This window comes from Xyrauchen texanus, chromosome 7 (genome assembly GCF_025860055.1).
Source record: "Xyrauchen texanus isolate HMW12.3.18 chromosome 7, RBS_HiC_50CHRs, whole genome shotgun sequence".
In the NCBI taxonomy this organism is placed as follows: Eukaryota; Metazoa; Chordata; class Actinopteri; order Cypriniformes; family Catostomidae; genus Xyrauchen; species Xyrauchen texanus.
Window position 1 is genome coordinate 37,945,665 of NC_068282.1, and position 20,155 is coordinate 37,965,819.

Here is a 20,155-nt window from a genome sequence, read left to right on the forward strand (position 1 = left end):
AAATGCTACAAAAATGTTGAATACGGCTCCTTTAAAAGATCAAAAGTTCTGATTTCCACCAAATTCCAGACATTCATGGATGAATAACTAGAGGAGCAGTCATTTGTTTGTACGTGTTTGATGATGTACTGAATGAGTGGCACTATGTGAATGGTATTTGATTGCAGAAACAAATCCAGCACCACCTGCTACACTGCCCACAATCTGTCCCATCTTACCCAGCACCAGGGCCCTTTCTGTGGGCTATGATCTCTCACGACTCTCTTAGTCACCCACACCCAACACTTCATAACATCAATGAAGTAACCCACCTACAGTATCGCCAGTGTGTGTTGGCTAGAGACTATATTGTGCATATGTGTGTGTGATTCAGGCAGTCGTGTTTGGAAAGCAGTCAGTTCCTGAATCATTTGATTGATGGGTTGAACAACATTATAAAATCGGTTTTATTTGTTTCCCAAATTCTGTGTTTTCCCAATTAATTTTTTTATGAATTTCTTGTTTGAAGTTAAATTAAATTGTATCACCAAATGAAAAATCTAATGAAAAACAAAATAATTGCAAATACCTTTACATTATTACTAATCAAATGAAGTACTTTATTTGATAGAAATCCTCATACAGATCCTCACAGCTAAGCCCAAAACGCAATATTAGTTTTTTTTTTGTCAAATACAGTGCTGCAGAGCAGAGTATCACCGTCTTAATGAAAGCATTGATGAAAACTTTTATTCAGTATGATAGCATTCTTACTTGTGAGATTTTGCTTAAATATAATGTAATTATTTAATTATTAATATGAATTACTACACTGAATATGACATTTTACTTCACATTGTATATTTGTATATGTATATTTCTTGTCCTGTGCCAAATAGCACCCCAAGCCCTTTCAACCCTCCGCCGAGTCTGGACTTTTGCTTCATTTGTCATGATTTCTTCTCCAGCATGGAAACTCCAATGTGCTATGATTGTTCAGGAGTATCAGTAGAAGGGACTGTTGGGTAGTATACTGCTAGGAGTTAGCATCGATGCAGGCTCAGCCAAAGTGCGTACGGAGGCTGCATAGAAGGCGCTCGCGAGCACAATTCTGAGTGCTAAAATGTCAAATGGGACACCTTACAGTCTTGTGGACTTCGTGAGGCAGTGCAAATGTAGGCCATGAGTCCTTAAGTCCACATCAAATTTGGAACAGGTCTTTGGTCACAATTTCTTCAATTTCACGCACGTAGTTATACGGAGGTTTTATTTTGGCGGAGAGCCGAATTAATTAATTTGAATTTGTATATTTGTGATGGACAGCTTCACACCTCCAGATAAGCAGTTAGCTATATGGCTTAAATATGCTTATTAAACCACAAAAGGCTGCAGTTGAATTATAGAAATATTTAGTCTGCATGTGCTGTGCACTTCCAAGCTTAATCTATTATATACAGAGTGCATGTGATGCGTATACTTATGAGACGTTATTATCGGTGTATAGGAAGCCGGCTTCATACATTTCCTGTGAAGTGTGCAGCACATTCAGACTGTGCATTTATTTAATTACATCTCAGCCTTTTATGGTTTAATCACCACACTAGGACATATCATGATTTTAATTTGATTAATTGAGCATTAATGCATTCAATTGATTCCAAATATCTAAAATTCCATGGCATTCTGCATTTAATAGTTAATTCCATTTTTAGGACTGGATTCCGCAATTCCGTCTCAAGTTTTCCGCATCATGCAAATCAACATGTACATCATCTGATCTCAAGTTTCCAGCCTGATGCTTCACCGCTCAACAAGATCAGTGTGCATAATTCTGTTCCTGTCACTGGTCCAGATTTCAGCCTTTGTAGCAATGTTTTCCATTTATCTTATCCAACTCCCACAGTTGTTTCTCTTCTTTGCCAATTCTTTTTTTTCCAGTTCTGTCCATGAAATGTATACTTCCCTGACTAATGTTCTCTCCCCTGTTTTGTCCCAGTACATGCTGTTTTAGTGTGTTGTGAGATGTTGGAAAGCATGTACAAACTTCAATCACATCATTAAACAAATGCCAAAAATACACCACACCCCACTTTATCTCTCTCCACACAAACTAACACACATTATCTATGTCTCAATTCATTCAAAACACACATGCTGTACAAACTCTCTTTAGCACTGATCATGCAAATATTATCACAATGATAATTCTCCACAAGCAGAATTTTATGAATCGGAAGGTGCATAGGCCAAAATAGCCTGCAATCTTGGCTAAATCATGCCTGGGTTGTTTTTCCCTCATCCCATTGCAGTTTGGACTATGCCAAACACCCGGTGTGGTGTTATAGAATTCCACTCCGGAAAAGATCAGTGTGAATGTGAACATGTGCGTGTGTGTGTGTGAACGTGAAACACAGCCAGCGGAAGAAAGCTGGGCAGAGAATTGAGAGGGAGGAATACCGTACTTACAGAGAGAAAAAAAATGAGTGATGAAATGCAATGAGCAAAACAAGAGAGAGATTGATTGGATTGATATGAGGGAGGGTGAACAGAGTGAGTGTGTGTGTGTGGGACAGAAATGGGACCTTTTCTTGCATAACTTCTTTGTAATGGGTCAGTCACGCTCCTCTCATTCTGTTCATGCATCCTGTGCAGTAACTGCTGACGTAAGGTGAAAGGAACCTACAGGCTGGTAGTGCAGAGAATTAGAAATGAACCACTTTTCATAATACTTAAAGTTAAACAAAATGTACTAAAATGCAAAACCTGGACCACAAAATCGTATTTCCTCTAAATAAAAAATAAAAAAATAAACCTCTTCTATTCTAACTCTGGGCCTCCCAAGGTGACAAGTCACCAGTGAGGTCATACTGTTGACATCACATGGGTGAGTGTACAGGAAACACACTGCATAAAACAACAAAAATAACATTAAAGAAAAAGCTGGAAAAAGTTGCCAGAATCTCTCACAGCAACAAGCCACTGTGACTTCACATAACAAATAAGTATTTCTCCTACATGAACTCTGAAAACAAAAAAACTGTTTTAAGTGTGCAGTAACAATTCGATAACACTTTAAAATAAATTTTACATTTGATAACATGAACCAACAATGAAAATTACTTTTACAGCATTAATTAATCTTGGTTAATGTTAAAGGTGCACTCATTTTGGTGTTTGTGTCATCTTGGACTTACATTGCCACCTAATGGCATGGATGCAGCATCATTAAAACACAACAGCTTTTAGTTACTGATGCCATTGTAGAAATTCACTATCCACTGTCATCCATGATTACGTTAATCCATGAGTGCAGTTACTGAGATTAAGAGAGTACTATTTGGCCAGTCATGTGATAATAACATAGCTGCCCCCATGAGGGGACCTTCTATAAGGCTGAAATGACTTGAGTCTTCATCACATGTGAATGCTCATGATTTTTATACACCAGTTTCAAAATAAAAATATATTTTTTTCATAGTAAATCTTTTTTAATAATGAAATTTTTTATTATTATTAGTGCACCTTTAATTTCAACATATACCAACGTTTTAAAATTCAAATGTTGTAAGTGTTAACATCAGTTAATGCTCTATGAACGAACACGAACTAACAATAAATAATTGTATTTTTAATAACTAGCATTAACAAAAGATGAATACTGTAAAAAATATATTGTTCAATGTTAAAAAATGTTTTACCTTATAATAAAGTGCTACCGATGATTCCGTTTCGACTCTGCAGACGACTTATAGAAAGAAACTAGTCTACCTACCTAGAGGCTGGAGACCTATCACTCCAAATTGCCATCAAACTGTCATCAGTAGAGTAAAAAGGAAATGTGTTTCTATTGAAATTTGGTTTGATTCAGGCTCATTTTGTGTCAAGTTTTTTTATGCACATTTTGGGATATCATATAAAAACTGCAGATGGAAACACCAAGATGCGAATAAAATCTCCAAAATGTGTATACAAAATGTATATATTCCCTTGATAAGAAGAAATGCAAATAAACAATGATGAAAATACATGTACCGAATAAACTCGTATTGAATTTATAGGAATAAAAAGATATGCATCAAAAAGTTAATGTGACTGAAAACTAATTCATAACTGGACTAACCAGCAGGACATTAATCATCACATCTGAAATATTGCTCTGGATATCCTGTTTGCAGATTTTGTAGACCAAATAAGTTGAAAACAAACTTGAACTGTAAGGTAGAGCAGGTTTATTGACACTTGAGAAAAATCTTTTAGATCCGCACAGTCATAAATTAAATACACAACTTGGATGGAAATATAGCTGGTGAGATCAGGTCAATATAAAACAACAAAGACTTGCAGCAAACATTAGTTTTTTTCTGGGATTGCCAGGTATGATGATAATGGTATTAAGCAAATGGCACAATGAACATATCTGTGTTTTTACAGCTGATGTGTGGTCGCCCATAAAGAGTTTGACATGCTTCAGACATTCAGTTTGGTAGGTAATAGGGGTGGGCGATATACCGGTAGAAATTTTGGATTATCGCCTATATCATGTTAACACAAAATTGCCACAAGAGAAATGTGTACAGCACATAACGCATATGCATTACACACACTGTTGGATAAATGGAGGAAGGCGGAGTGACTGCTCATTCCTCAAATTAATTGGAATCAGAAGATGAGAGAAGATTATGAAGGAGTCTTCTGTGGAAATGATTTGGCTATAGAAAATGTGATACCAAGCAGAAAACAGCGATTTGCAAGGTTTGTACATTGTGCAAGTTGATATACAATATGTACAGTCAGGTCCATAAATATTGGGACATCGACACAATTCTAATCTTTTTGGCTCTATACACCACCACAATGGATTTGAAATTAAACGAACAAGATGCGCTTTAACTGCAGACTTTCAGCTTTAATTTGAGGGTATTTACATCCAAATCAGGTGAACGGTGTAGGAATTACAACAGTTTGTATATGTGCCTCCCACTTTTTAAGGGACCAAATGTAATGGGACAGATTAACAATCATAAATCAAACTTTCACTTTTTAATACTTGGTTGCATATCCTTTGCAGTCAATTACAGCCTGAAGTCTGGAACGCATAGACATCACCATACGCTGGGTTTCATCCCTGGTGATGCTCTGCCAGGCCTCTACTGCAACGGTCTTCAGTTCCTGCTTGTTCTTGGGGCATTTTCCCTTCAGTTTTGTCTTCAGCAAGTGAAATGCATGCTCAATCGGATTCAGGTCAGGTGATTGACTTGGCCATTGCATAACATGCCACTTCTTTCCCTTAAAAAACGCTTTGGTTGCTTTCGCAGTATGCTTCGGGTCATTGTCCATCTGTACTGTGAAGCGCCGTCCAATGAGTTCTGAAGCATTTGGCTGAATATGAGCAGATAATATTGCCCGAAACACTTCAGAATTCATCCTGCTGCTTTTGTCAGCAGTCACATCATCAATAAATACAAGAGAACCAGTTCCATTGGCAGCCATACATGCCCACACCATGACACTACACCATGACACGTGACATGCTTCACTGATGAGGTGGTATGCTTTGGATCATGAGCGGTTCCTTTCCTTCTCCATACGCTTTTCTTCCCATCACTCTACTACAAGTTGATCTTTGTCTCATCTGTCCATATGATGTTGTTCCAGAACTGTGAAGGCTTTTTTAGATGTTGTTTGGCAAACTCTAATCTGGCCTTCCTGTTTTTAGGCTCACCAATGGTTTACATCTTGTGGTGAACCCTCTGTATTCACTCTGGTGAAGTCTTCTCTTGATTGTTGACTTTGACACACATACACCTACCTCCTGGAGAGTGTTCTTGAGCTGGCCAACTGTTGTGAAGGGTGTTTTCTTCACTAGGGAAAGAATTCTTCGGTCATCCACCACAGTTGTTTTCCGTGGTCTTCCGGGTCTTTTGGTGTTGCTGAGCTCACCGGTGCGTTCTTTCTTTTTAAGAATGTTCCAAACAGTTGATTTGGCCACACCTAATGTTTTTGCTATCTCTCTGATGGGTTTGTTTAGATTTTTCAGCCTAATGATGTGCCTGATAGTGACAGCTCTTTGGATCTCATATTGAGAGTTGACAGCAACAGATTCCAAATGCAAATAGCACACTTGAAATTAACTCTGGACCTTTTATCTGCTCCTTGTAAATGGGATAATGAGGGAATAACACACACCTGGCCATGGAACAGCTGAGCAGCCAATTGTCCCATTACTTTTGGTCCCTTAAAAAGTGGGAGGCACATATGCAAACTGTTGTAATTCCTACACCGTTCACCTGATTTGGATGTAAATACCCTCAAATTAAAGCTGAAAGTCTGCAGATAAAACGCATCTTGTTCATTTCATTTCAAATCCATTGTGGTGGTGTATAGAGCCAAAAAGATTAGAATTGTGTCGGTGTCCCAATATTTATGGACCTGACTGTAAATAGCCATGTGTGTGTGTCTATCAGTGGTCTGGGCTTCATGTGAGACTGAGAGAAATTACAAAACACATGGTCTTTCACTGACAAATACACATGTCATTAGATGAAAATCATGTCTAGTACGCAAGAAAATGTCACTGAATCCGCTTCTGAGACCCGAAGTTTCGCTTGAGCGACCATAAAGGCAAATTTAATGAGATTTTTCCTGCGCTCCAAACATGCTTAGCTGTGTTTTGTCCGTGTGTTGCATGGACACGCAATCTGAAACACGCAAGTGAGCTTGAGAATTGAAGGCATCCCAGTCCTGTCATTTGTGCTCCAGTGACAGAAAAAGTGCAGATCACGCTACTCATTCTGGTTTCTCTCAATGTCATATGGGTTTTTACAATACATATCAAAACCGTTTCTAAAATTCAGTTAGAATTATGTTTGATATCAGGACACAAACCATCCATACCATATTTTCCTTCAGATATTTTATATTTTCATATATATTACTAAAAATACTGAGAACCTAATTAAGTGTTTATTTATGGATAATTGTATGTTATTTTCTTTGTTGCATTGCTTTGAGAAGATGTTAAGTTTCTTGAGGAAATTTAATAATAATGAGATTAGAGCACATCCTCAGATTGATATGTGGCATTTTTTTTTTTTTTTTTTTTACTTTGTCAACTTGCAAATAAAGTGAAAATGATATAAGATTAAGTAGTTTTCATTTATAAAGTATTTAATTCACTGACTGAAATATTTAAAATTACACAACATAATATCTAATTAGGGCTTATATAGAAAACAATTTAGATTTTTCTGGAAAGAATGTGAACTATATTGTGATGTATATCATTAACGTGATATAAAATGAATCATATCATGATATAAGAAATTGGTCATATCACCCACCCCTAGAAGGTACTTCATTTTTAAAAGAAACAGAAAACTATGATGACTCATATTAATTTTATATCTGCCCCTGAAATTGTCAAGAGACAATCCTAAAAGAATCCAGATCATTCCAGGCCAACAGTAAGGGTGAAGTTACAGATGGGACACCGAAGAAATCTACCTGAAACAAGATAAAAAACAAAAAGCAAAGAGGCTTTCCTCAGATTACCACACCAGATTTCACTACCATGCTTGGCTCAGAACAAGAGCTAAACAAAAGCTTTTGTACTACTGTTGAACACAAAAGGAGGTTTGGCATTTCTCAGACCACTGAATATCACAGCCAGATTGGGAAGGTTTTTAAAATAAACAGACTTGATCAGGGTTGACAGGCCTTAGATGGGGAGGCTACCAGTATCACAGTAATAATAATAAAAAAAAAAAAAACGTGACGCAGCGCAATTAATATAAAGAAATGCAGATGTCTCCAGAAGCACTTTTTGTTATTAACAATTTTTATTGATTCTAATGATAGGTTAAATAAACATGACAGGATATACAGAACCAAACTAAATTAACTTAAACCCTTCCCTCTGAACAATCCCACCCCCTCCACCCAACACAAACACACATCTTAGTGGTCTGATAGTAAATTAATAAATTACACATAAATAAACAATAAGTCAGCAGAACATAATTAGAAACAAAAAAATACAAACAAACAAAAAACAATAAGAATTTGTTAGGTGTGTAAATATTAGCCAAAATCAACCTTTGCCCCTGCTAAAACTATAAAGATAAATAGTGGATACTATTATATCTGTTATATAAAATACTGAAGCAATTAGACTGATCGGGTATCAGTCCAACGAGCCCATTTGTTACGGTCAAGCGCCAAAAATGGCTTAAAAGAACCATAAAACACCATTAAAGCAGTTCATATGACTGATGCATTTTATTCAAAGCCACTTGAAGATGTTTAATAAGTAAATATATAGTATGCATCGCAGTGAATGGTGCTGCTCTGTTGACACAAACTCATGCACAGGCTGATGATGCACTAGTGGTTATTTTTAGCCTTCACAAAGGACTACTCAAGAACAGCATCTCAGATGTAGATGCTCAATAGTTCGGTTCACATATAATATGCATTTAGAATGGCAACGGAGGAGCATTTTACCAGAATTTTAATAAGAAGCCAATTAAACTACAGTGAATTTGCCTACAAACAAACACACACGCAATAATGTACAGATATTCTAAACGGATTATGCAAAAAAAAAAAACACTGTCTAACAAAATCCTTATTATCTATTCTCAATTTGGCCAGGAAAATCAGTGCAAAAGCAACCTTCCATTGATGTAAGAGCTTCTTGAATTCCTTTAATCGATCACGTTTCTCTACTGTCGAATTTGCAAAGTCCGGGAAAAAGAAAATATTGTGGTTATTCAAAGAAAGCTTTCCTTTACGCCACGCCACGCCACGCCACGCCACGCCTCGCCTCGCCTCGCCTCGCCTCGCGTAACACAAGATCTTAATAGTGTGATCTCAGAAATTTGGGGCCTGTCTCTCTTAGTGGATCTCTGAGCTAAGCCTTGTATTCTCTTCAAAATGAAATATGGTGTCTACTCTGACTATGGTTCATAAAGTTATTTCTGAGTAAATGTTTAGAATGAACATACTATGGACATTAGTTCCAGAGATGCCTCATCCAATAAAGGTAATTGTTTTAGAAACAAATGTTAGAAACAGTGACACAACATGTCCGATACCAGTTCAACAAGTGTTTGTGTGCATTTAACATGTGGCTTGTGTTGAGTGAATGAGCAGGATTATGACATCATTCCCCTCCACCCTTATTATATGCCTTTTGTCTTTTCTATTTCAGAGACTCAACACCTCTCAGTTTTTCCTGATCTCTCTTCTATTGTGCCCATTGCTTTGTGCCTCCACCTAACTACCTGTTACTGCACTACAACACACACACACACACACACACACACACACACACACACACACACACACACACACACACACACACACACATTATATCTGTTCTGCAATTCAATACAACTGTTACTAACTTGAAGGGTTGTTGAATTCATCATTATTTGTGACTTCTCCAAACAAAAGGCCATTCTGCTGTTTGAGTGCATGAACGTCTATGAAAGTCTGTGTTCATGTCTGAGCAGATCCAAAGAATATAGTACACATAAGTTGTTTGTCAGTTTTTCTGCTGAACTTAGATTGCTATCTGACTTCCTAAATAACTCATATTTATCCTGAAATCAGCGGTTTAAATCATAAGTCTACAAGGTATACTATTTGTCAAAGTTGATACTTCAAAAGGAAATCTAGTAATTCTGCCTTGAGGTGATTTGAGATGAAACAAAAGGATTCCCTGTACAGAAGTGAGGAAAAGAGAATTAGACCTAATGGACTAGAGGTCAGCAGGACAGTGGATTGTCATCCTAAAATGCATCTGGGGAAAATAAATAGCTTTTTTCTGTGTCCATGGATGTTGAGCCAGTGTAAACCCAACATCCGTATCTGTAGTTTAGGCCAACAACATGCATTAACATTATGATGGTACAAACCACTGGAACTGTATACTGACAACATGTTTCATCAAATGCATCTGATTTTAAATAATAACAGTTGGTTTGCAAGATAAAAACACCATTCCACAGGTTGAAATGGCACATGTAATGATACTACCTCACTTAAGTGCGACAACTAATTCAATGGTCATACTGACAAAAAGTATCAATAAGAATTAACCATTTGTCAAGATTATTTACAGTTTAAGTCAGAAGTTTACATACACAAACTTAACTGTGCCTTTAAGCAGCTTGGAAAATTCCAGAAAATGATGTCAAGCCTGCAGACAATTTGCCAAATAGATTCTGATAGGAGGTGTACTGAATTGGATGTGTACCGGTGGATATATTTTAAGGCCTACCTCCAAGTGCCTCTTTGCTTGACATCATGGGAAAATCAAAAGAAATCAGCTAAGACCTCAAAAAAAAAAAAAAGAAAAATATTATAATAATTGTGGACTTTCACAAGTCTGGTTCATCCTTGGGAGCAATTTCCAAATGCCTGAAAGTACCATGTTCATCTGCAAATACAATAGTATGCAAGTATAAACACCATGGGACCACACAATAATCGTACCGCTCAGGAAGGAGACGCATTCGGTCTATAGAGATGAACTTAGTTTGGTGCAAAAAGTGTACATCAATCCCAGAACAACAGCAAAAGGATCTTATGAAGATGTATCTACACTCACCTAAAGGATTATTAGGAACACCATACTAATACTGTGTTTGACCCCCTTTCGCCTTCAGAACTGCCTTAGTTCTATGTGGCATTGGTTCAACAAGGTGCTGAAAGCATTCTTTAGAAATGTTGGCCCATATTGATAGGATAGCATCTTGCAGTTGATGGAGATTTGTGGGATGCACATCCAGGGCACGAAGCTCCCGTTCCACCACATCCCAAAGATGCTCTATTGGCTTGAGATCTGGTGACTGTGGGGGCCATTTTAGTACAGTGAACTCATTCTCATGTTCAAGAAAACAATTTGAAATGATTCGAGCTTTGTGACATGGTGCATTATCCTGCTGGAAGTAGCCATCAGAGGATGGGAACATGGTGGCCATAAAGGGATGGACATGGTCAGAAACAATGCTCAGGTAGGCCGTGGCATTTTAACGATGCCCAATTGGCACTAAGGGGCCTCAAGTGTGCCAAGAAAACATCCCCCACACCATTACACCACCACCACCAGCCTGCACAGTGGTAACAAGGCATGATGGATCCATGTTCTCATTCTGTTTACGCCAAATTCTGACTCTACCATCTGAATGTCTCAACAGAAATCGAGACTCATCAGACCAGGCAACATTTTTCCAGTCTTCAACTGTCCAATTTTGGTGAGCTCTTGCAAATTGTAGCCTCTTTTTCCTATTTGTAGTGGAGATGAGTGGTACCCGGTGGGGTCTTCTGCTGTTGTAGCCCATCCTCCTCAAGGTTGTGCGTGTTGTGGCTTCACAAATGCTTTGCTGCATACCTCGGTTGCAACGAGTGGTTATTTCAGGCAAAGTTGCTCTTCTATCAGCTTGAATCAGTTGGCCCATTCTCCTCTGATCTCTAGCATAAACAAGGCATTTTCGCCCACAGGACTGCCGCATACTGGATGTTTTTCCCTTTTCACACCATTGTTTGTAAACCCTAGAAATGGTTGTGCGTGAAAATCCCAGTAACTGAGCAGATTGTGAAATACTCAGACCGGCCCGTCTGGCACCAACAACCATGCCACGCTCAAAATTGCTTAAATCACCTTTCTTTCTCATTCTGACATTCAGTTTGGAGTTCAGGAGATTGTCTTGACCAGGACCACACCCCTAAATGCATTGAAGCAACTGCCATGTGATTGGTTGATTAGATAATTGCATTAATGAGAAATTGAACAGGTGTTCCTAATAATCCTTTAGGTGAGTGTATATCCACAGTAAAACAAGTCCTATATCGATATAACCTGAAAGGCTGCTCAGCAAGAAAGAAGACACTGCTCCAAAACTGCAATAAATGTGTACATGGGGACAAAGATCTTACTTTTTGGAGAAATGTCCTCTGGTCTATTGAAATATAAATCGAACGGTTTGGCCATATTGACCATCATTATGTTTGAAGGAAAAAGGATGAGGCTTGCAAGCCGAAGAACACCATTCCAACCGTTAAGCATGGGGTGGCAGCATCATGTTGTGGGGGTGCTTTGCTGCAGGAGGGACTGGTGCACTTCACAAAATAGATGGCATCATGAGGAAGGAAAATTATGTAGATATATTGAGCAACTTCTCAAGACATCAGCCAGGAAGTTAAAGCTTGGTCGCAAATGGGTCTTCCAAATGGACAATGACTCCATGCATACCTCCAAAGTTGTGGCAAAATAGCTTAATGACAACAAAGTCAAGGTATTGGAGTGGCCATCACAAAGCCCTGACCTAAATCTGAATTATGGGTAGAATTGAAATAAAGTGTGCAAGCAAGGACCCCTACAAACCTAACTCGTTACACCAGTTCTGTCTGGAGGAATGAGCCAAAATTCCAGCAACTTATTGTGAGAAGCTTGTGAAAGGCTACCCAAAACGTTTGCTAAAGTTAAACAATTTAAAGGCAATGCTACCAAATACTAGCAGTGTATGTAAAATTCCGACCCACTGGGAATGTGATGAAAGAAATAAAATAAATCATTGTCTCTACAATTATTCTGACATTTCACATTCTTAAAATAAAGTAGTGATCCTAATTGACCTAAAACATAGAATGTTTTCTATGATTAAATATCAGGAATTGCGAAAAAGTTCAAATGTAAAATAAAAAAAATAAAGTTTAAAAGTATTTGGCTAAGATGTATGTAAACTTCTGACTTCAAATGTATGTGAACGCCTGACAGCAATTCATAGCATAATCAATAAATAATATACTGTACCAGATAGGGGCTCAATCATAGGCTCCTATTCATCATTAAATACTCAAATGCTCACAGCTCTGACTGGTCTGTTTCCAGAAATCCAAGAGCTCATGATTGCTCTGCTAAATGCTATGTAATCTCAACAGGTTTCCAGCTATGATGATTGAACTCTAATTTGATGTGTGTGCTGACATCCAGGACAAATGATGGGAATTGGCCTTGGGGCTGTGCCATTGCTGTTCTACTGTACCATTACAATTGATGGGTGACGTGTGCCAATACCAAGTGTTCTTAGGGACTGACCATGCAGGACACAAGTAGTGCACTACTGGTCACCAGCTCCTTTAAGCAACAGCCTAAACATAAAAACAAAGCCACGCCAATGCAAAGAGTACAGAGTTTATCAACACTCTTTGGCTGAACTTTATTCAATCGTTATCACTGGTTCCACGTGTTTGAAATTAGTTATTAAAACGATGTGTAGAAAAAAACCTAGTTGAATTGGGTAAACCCAACAACATTAGACGCATAAATGTAACTCAAATAAATCTCTTTTATTTCTTTATGCACTAGTGAATGTTAGCAGGCTAAATACACACTGGTTTGAAGCACTACAGAGTGTAATTTAGTAACCTTGCTATGGTTAGCACAGCAATTGCTCAACAATGCGAGCAATCAATTTGATGTGTGACATACCACTCCTCGTTGTTAGCTCAAGTCTTCACCATAATGGTAACCCCCAAAACTCTAACATAACAGAAATCTTGTAAATCTTAATAAAAAAAAAAAAAAAAAAAAAAACACACACTAACAAGTTTCCTGCTTTATATTAATCTTGCACAAAAACACTTAATTTTAACATTTACTCTTCCTGAGTCCCATACAAAGCACGCTGGAAATGGAAATCCCTGCCCAAATTCATCAATGCTAAATAACACTTAAAAAATATGAATGTAGTCCCAACTCAAATGGATTATGTAAACTTCCATTATACAAATTGAAACGGATAGCACGCAGAGAAATCAAGTTGTGGCAAAGTGCTCTAGAAATTGGATTTTTAATTGAATAAATTGAACAAACAGCAAGAATATTTGTATTGGATCACAATATCATCACCACATCGAGTGAGAGCGAGAAACAAAAGGTACAAAAAAATAAAAAAAATCTGGTGTGTATTATTGTCAATGGAAGACTTCCTGACATTTGTTTTAGCATATTTTTATTGCATATGCTCACTCGAGTAAGTGTGCACAATGATGGGATAAGGTCATACAAAGAGACTCTGGAGAGGACATAGTGGGAAGTTTATGAAGACAATCTTAGAGTGCTACAGTGAGGAAAATAAGTATTTGAACACCCTGCTATTTTGCAAGTTCTCCCACTTGGAAATCATGGAGGGGTCTGAAATTGTCATCGTAGGTGCATGTCCACTGTGAGAGACATAATCTAAAAAAAATAATCCAGAAATCACAATGTATGATTTTTTAACTATTTATTTGTATGATACAGCTGCAAATAAGTATTTGAACACCTGTCTATCAGCTAGAATTCTGACCCTCAAAGACCTGTTAGTCTGCCTTTAAAATGTCCACCTCCACTCCATTTATTATCCTAAATTAGATGCACCTGTTTGAGGTCGTTAGCTGCATAAAGACACCTGTCCACCCCATACAATCAGTAAGAATCCAACTACTAACATGGCCAAGACCAAAGAGCTGTCCAAAGACACTAGAGACAAAATTGTACACCTCCACAAGGCTGGAAAGGGCTACGGGAAATTGCCAAGCAGCTTGGTGAAAAAAGGTCCACTGTTGGAGCAATCATTAGAAAATGGAAGAAGCTAAACATGACTGTCAATCTCCCTCGGACTGGGGCTCCATGCAAGATCTCACCTCGTGGGGTCTCAATGATCCTAAGAAAGGTGAGAAATCAGCCCAGAACTACACGGGAGGAGCTGGTCAATGACCTGAAAAGAGCTGGGACCACCGTTTCCAAGGTTACTGTTGGTAATACACTAAGACGTCATGGTTTGAAATCATGCATGGCACGGAAGGTTCCCCTGCTTAAACCAGCACATGTCAAGGCCCGTCTTAAGTTTGCCAATGACCATTTGGATGATCCAGAGGAGTCATGGGAGAAAGTCATGTGGTCAGATGAGACCAAAATAGAACTTTTTGGTCATAATTCCACTAACCGTGTTTGGAGGAAGAAGAATGATGAGTACCATCCCAAGAACACCATCCCTACTGTGAAGCATGGGGGTGGTAGCATCATGCTTTGGGGGTGTTTTTCTGCACATGGGACAGGGCTGACTGCACTGTATTAAGGAGAGGATGACCGGGGCCATGTATTGCGAGATTTTGGGGAACAACCTCCTTCCCTCAGTTAGAGCATTGAAGATGGGTCGAGGCTGGGTCTTCCAACATGACAATGACCCGAAGCACACAGCCAGGATAACCAAGGAGTGGCTCTGTAAGAAGCATATCAAGGTTCTGGCGTGGCCTAGCCAGTCTCCAGACCTAAACCCAATAGAGAATCTTTGGAGGGAGCTCAAACTCCGTGTTTCTCAGCGACAGCCCAGAAACCTGACTGATCTAGAGAAGATCTGTGTGGAGGAGTGGGCCAAAATCCCTCCTGCAGTCTGTGCAAACCTGGTGAAAAACTACAGGAAACGTTTGACCTCTGTAATTGCAAACAAAGGCTACTGTACCAAATATTAACATTGATTTTCTCAGGTGTTCAAATACTTATTTGCAGCTGTATCATACAAATAAATAGTTAAAAAATCATACATTGTGATTTCTGGATTTTTTTTTTAAGATTATGTCTCTCACAGTGGACATGCACCTACGATGACAATTTCAGACCCCTCCATGATTTCTAAGTGGGAGAACTTGCAAAATAGCAGGGTGTTCAAATACTTATTTTCCTCACTGTATGTATCAAGTCACTGATAATTATGTCTGATTCATCTTTTGTTAGCAAAAGGAGGTTATGGTCAACTGAAGCCCTGATTTATATCTGAATCAGACTGTGGGTCTTTGAGAACATGACGTAAATCTCCCACTCCCTTACCAAGCACTCTACACATTCTTTGGAGCAAAAAATATATATAGATGGTAAAAAGTACTTGTTATTGTCACATGTTAATATAACCTCATGAATTCGATCTCATAATACAAATATAACTCTCGCATACAATACAAACAAACACACAAAGCGTGTACATGAGCCTGTAGCAAACAAGTTTGTTTGTGCGTGTCGGTTTGTGTATATGTGGCAAGTCATGTCTTGCATGTCCAAGTCCTACTGTTGCATGTAAACAGAATGGTCATGATCACTTTCACCAGCAGGAGGTTTAAACACACAGCTCTGGTCGAAAAAACAAACAAACAAAAAAAAAACGTATCATCAGTTTCTCTGGATTTACTATACAGGTATGTGTTTGAGTAACATTTATAGAATACAATTAAAATATAAAGTACTGACAAAATCTCTCCCAAATAAAAATATTGCAATGTAAAGCTTTTATTTGCAGAAAATGACAACTGGTAAAAATAACAAAATGGATGCAGTGTTTTCAGACCTCGAATAATGCAAAGAAAACAAGTTCATATTCATTTTTATACAACACAATACTAATGTTTTAACTTAGGAAGAGTTCGGAAATCAATATTTTATGGAATAACCCTGATTTTCAAATCACAGCTTTCAAGCGTCTTGGCATGCTCTCTACCAGTCTTTCACATCACTTTTGGGTGACTTGATGCCCCTCCTGGTGCATCCTGGTCTTGATCCAGTGGTCCTCCATCCACACCTCGATTGACCTGGCTGTGCGGCATGGAGCATTGTCCTGCTGGAAAACCCAATCCTCAGAGTTGGGGAACATTGTCAGAGCAGAAGGAAGGACGTTTTCTTCCAGGATAACCTTGTACCTGGCTTGCTGCATGTGTCCTTCACAAAGATGAATCTGCCGGATTCCAGCCTTGCTGAATCACACCCAGATCATCACCGATACTCCGGTGGAGAATTGGAGATTATCTGGCGGTGCTTTAGCAAGGCTTGAATTGGGCAGATTTGTCTTTGTGACACTATTTTTATTTGGAATTTGGGAGAAATTATGTCATTACTTCATAGAATAAAACTAAAATGTTAATTTTACTCAAACACATACCTATAAATAGTAAATACAGAGAAACTGATAATCTTGCAGTAGTCTCTTTATATTTTCCAGAGCTGTATCTCGTAGGTTGTCGCTTGTGAATGAAACAATTAACATAAATACATAGACAGACCAGTTACAGAGAAACATACGAGTGCCATCGCATATAATCTTGTAAATGCTCCATAAAATCTCATCATTTGAGTGCAGACGAGAGACATCGTGAGCAAAATAGGCCACGATATCGAGATGTATATGTTCGCATTCATAACACACACAGACACAAATTCCCCCGTATGCTACTGGTACAGATAGTATGTTCGTATATTTTGAATACACTGCAGTGCCAGTATAGTTAAATCAGCCCCTCAGGATGGCATCATTATAATCAACAAAGAGTCCAGACGTGGCCGTATGTGCTCACCCTGATCGCGTTTCAGCATCCTGCAACTCTCCCAGATCCCAGTTCTGCGAGTCGGCTTCGCTCATCCGGTTGTCTTTTCTCTGGCTAGTCACATTCCAGTCCTGTCGCTCCAATCTAGCACACTTACATGAGCTCTATTCGGATTAAAGCACTTGCTTGTCCTGAAAACAAGCTCACGACTCCCGGTCGGCTTTTCGTTGATAGTTGTTGCTGCCAATGCAAAGTCCACGCGACGCTTATTGCATTGCGCTATTAAACAAGTCCTGACGCGCCACTGTTAAAACACAAAAATGACATTAGTCATGTTATTTGACAGCGAATGCAGTTAGGGTGCAAGTCGCTGACCAAAAGTATCCCGAAACACTCATATAAGTACGATTGTTAGCAACTCACTGGGTCTGGGGCGGACCGTATTGGCCCGAGCAGGCGGGGTCATGTAGAGATGTAGGGCAAGCGACTGCTACTAGTGGAGATTCGTGTATTTGAATGGACACTAGGCAGAAATGCAAATCCGTGTAATTTATTTCGATTAATGGAAGTCACTAAATCTAAATGATTTAGGCAAAATCTCGCCAAGCAGATAAAAAAATAAATAAAAAAAACCATCCATTTAATATTTGCATAATCCGTTATAGCGTTCCAATTGTTGACCTCATTGAACAAACAACTGTTCGCTTCTGTGTAGTGGACTGCGTTGATCCACGAGAAGAAATTCGAGTGCAAAACAACAGCGACGACATAAAAGTGCCCCCAAAATCTAAGTAGTCTGCTTGGTTGTTTTATTAAGAATTTTCTAAACAAATTTCATGTAATACTATTATATGTGAGACCACTGACAGTCGTTAATCTAAACCATTAATTATCTAAACATTTCAGCACATTCCAAAAGACGGAGGAAAATAGTGAAGTGACGTGAGCAACCTGAATTAGGCCTACATTTTTAAAAAGAGAGGTATGTGTTATTTAATTGTTTATGTTATTAGGAAAAATGTATATTCATCATAGTAAGTGGAGTGATTTAACCCCCAACTTTATTAATTTCTAAACAGCCCTTGAAAGTTATTTTGAATCTATAAAATAAAAAAGCCCGAAAAACAGTTTTTGTTAAATTAATTGAATAAATGTTAGTCACCCTTTAGTTTAGTTTATATATATATATATATATATATATTTTTTTTTTGTGTGTGTGTGTGTGTGTGTGTGTGTGTGTGTGTGTGTGTGTGTGTGTGTTTTAATTTGTATTTGTACTGTTTGTGTCAAATGTCTGAAAACATGTTGAATTGATTTTTATTTTTTAAATCCATTTATAATAATATGAATATATGTACAATTGCCACCTAGTGGATGCAAAGATAATTGCACTTAAGAGATGCAGAGGGAAGGGGAACAAACTTTGGCAAATGGCTTTGCATGCATGATTTTTTTTTTTTTTGGAAGTAAACATTTGATATATGATTGTGACAAATGTTCAGTGGTTTAGCAGTAAATAAAACCCAATACATTTTAGGTGTCAACTTGGTCGACTCTACTGTAAATCATGCAAATATACAAAAAGCCAAATGGTAAAGAAAGTTTGATTAGTTAAATTAATTACTAAATTCAGCTAGCAATGCAACTAAAGTGACTTACAGGATTCTCATTGGGGCAGTGGTTTGCTTAAGGTCTAAATGACAAAGTATTTTTTTTTTTCTAGGGCATAAAATAAAAATGTCTAAATCAAACATTGAGACAAAAAAGAATGTAATTAAAAGATGTAATTCTTTTTTTTATTCTTATTTCTTTTTTATTTTGCAATTGTAGTTTGGATAAAATTTTCGTTTTTCTTTAAAAACAAAAAGCAGTGAAACAATTTTGGTTGTAAATCTTATTATATTTTAAAAACCTTCGTCCACCAAATCAAAGTCAGCTGGTGTAACCCATATATATATACTGAACCAACATGCAAGTAGTCATTCTGTTGTCATGTGACAAAAATCCCATAAAACGGAGAAGACCCCATTGGACCCACACAACTGTGTAAAGTTTTTAACAAAATATAAGATATTTTGACATTTTCATGAAAAGGCACATTTTGTTAAAGTCTAATCAAGTAACCAAACTTGATAGTCGTGACTCAAAATATTCATGATCTTTGTAGAAATACTTTTTAATTCTTAATATACTTAATACTTGTTAATACCTTTTATGTGCTATAATAATATTAGCATTTTTTATAAAAGGTATTGATATTTTTTAAGTCACAGCTATGTTTTTGTAGAAAATACAACAACAAAAAATAAATACAAAAAATTTTACGTAACCAACATTCTTTCAGATCTGTCTATGGTGTATTAAAGGGGTAGTTCACCCCAAAATTAAAATATTGTTTAATAATTTACTCACTCTCATGCCATCCCAGATGTGTATGACTTTCTTTCTTCTGCTGAACAAAAAAAAAAAAAAAAAGATTTTTAGAAGAATATTTCAGCTCTGTAGGTCCTCACAATGCAAGTGAATGGGTACCGAATTTTTAAAGCTCCAAAAAGGACATAAAGGCAGCATAAAAATCCATATATTCAGAAGCGATATGATAGGTGTGGGTGAAAAAAAAGATCAACATTTAAGTCTTTTCTTGCTATAATTTCTCCTCCCTGCCCAGTAGGTCCGATATGAGAGTGTGAATCACCCAAAACAAAAGTAGAAGAATGTGAAAGTGGAGATATATAGAAAAGAAAAATACTTAATATTGATATATTTCACATTTATCATATTGCCTCTGAAGGTATGGATTTAACCACTGGAGTCATGT

The 20,155-nt window shown here is 37.6% G+C and overlaps 1 protein-coding gene across 2 annotated transcripts in view; it reads right to left on the reverse strand.

The window, feature by feature from the left end:
- tmem198b (transmembrane protein 198b) overlaps positions 1–17,898 on the reverse strand; it is a 47,680-nt gene extending 29,782 nt beyond the window's left edge. Inside the window, exons 1-2 of one of the 2 annotated variants that reach the window (XM_052130337.1) lie at positions 17,761–17,898; positions 17,368–17,641 (exon numbers count right to left, since the gene is read on the reverse strand). The gene's annotated coding sequence lies outside the window, so the exon portion shown is untranslated. Of the gene's footprint in view, positions 1–17,367 lie in introns of both variants that reach the window. The other variant, XM_052130335.1, reaches the window with a different exon arrangement.
- Positions 17,899–20,155: the final 2,257 nt, after the last annotated feature.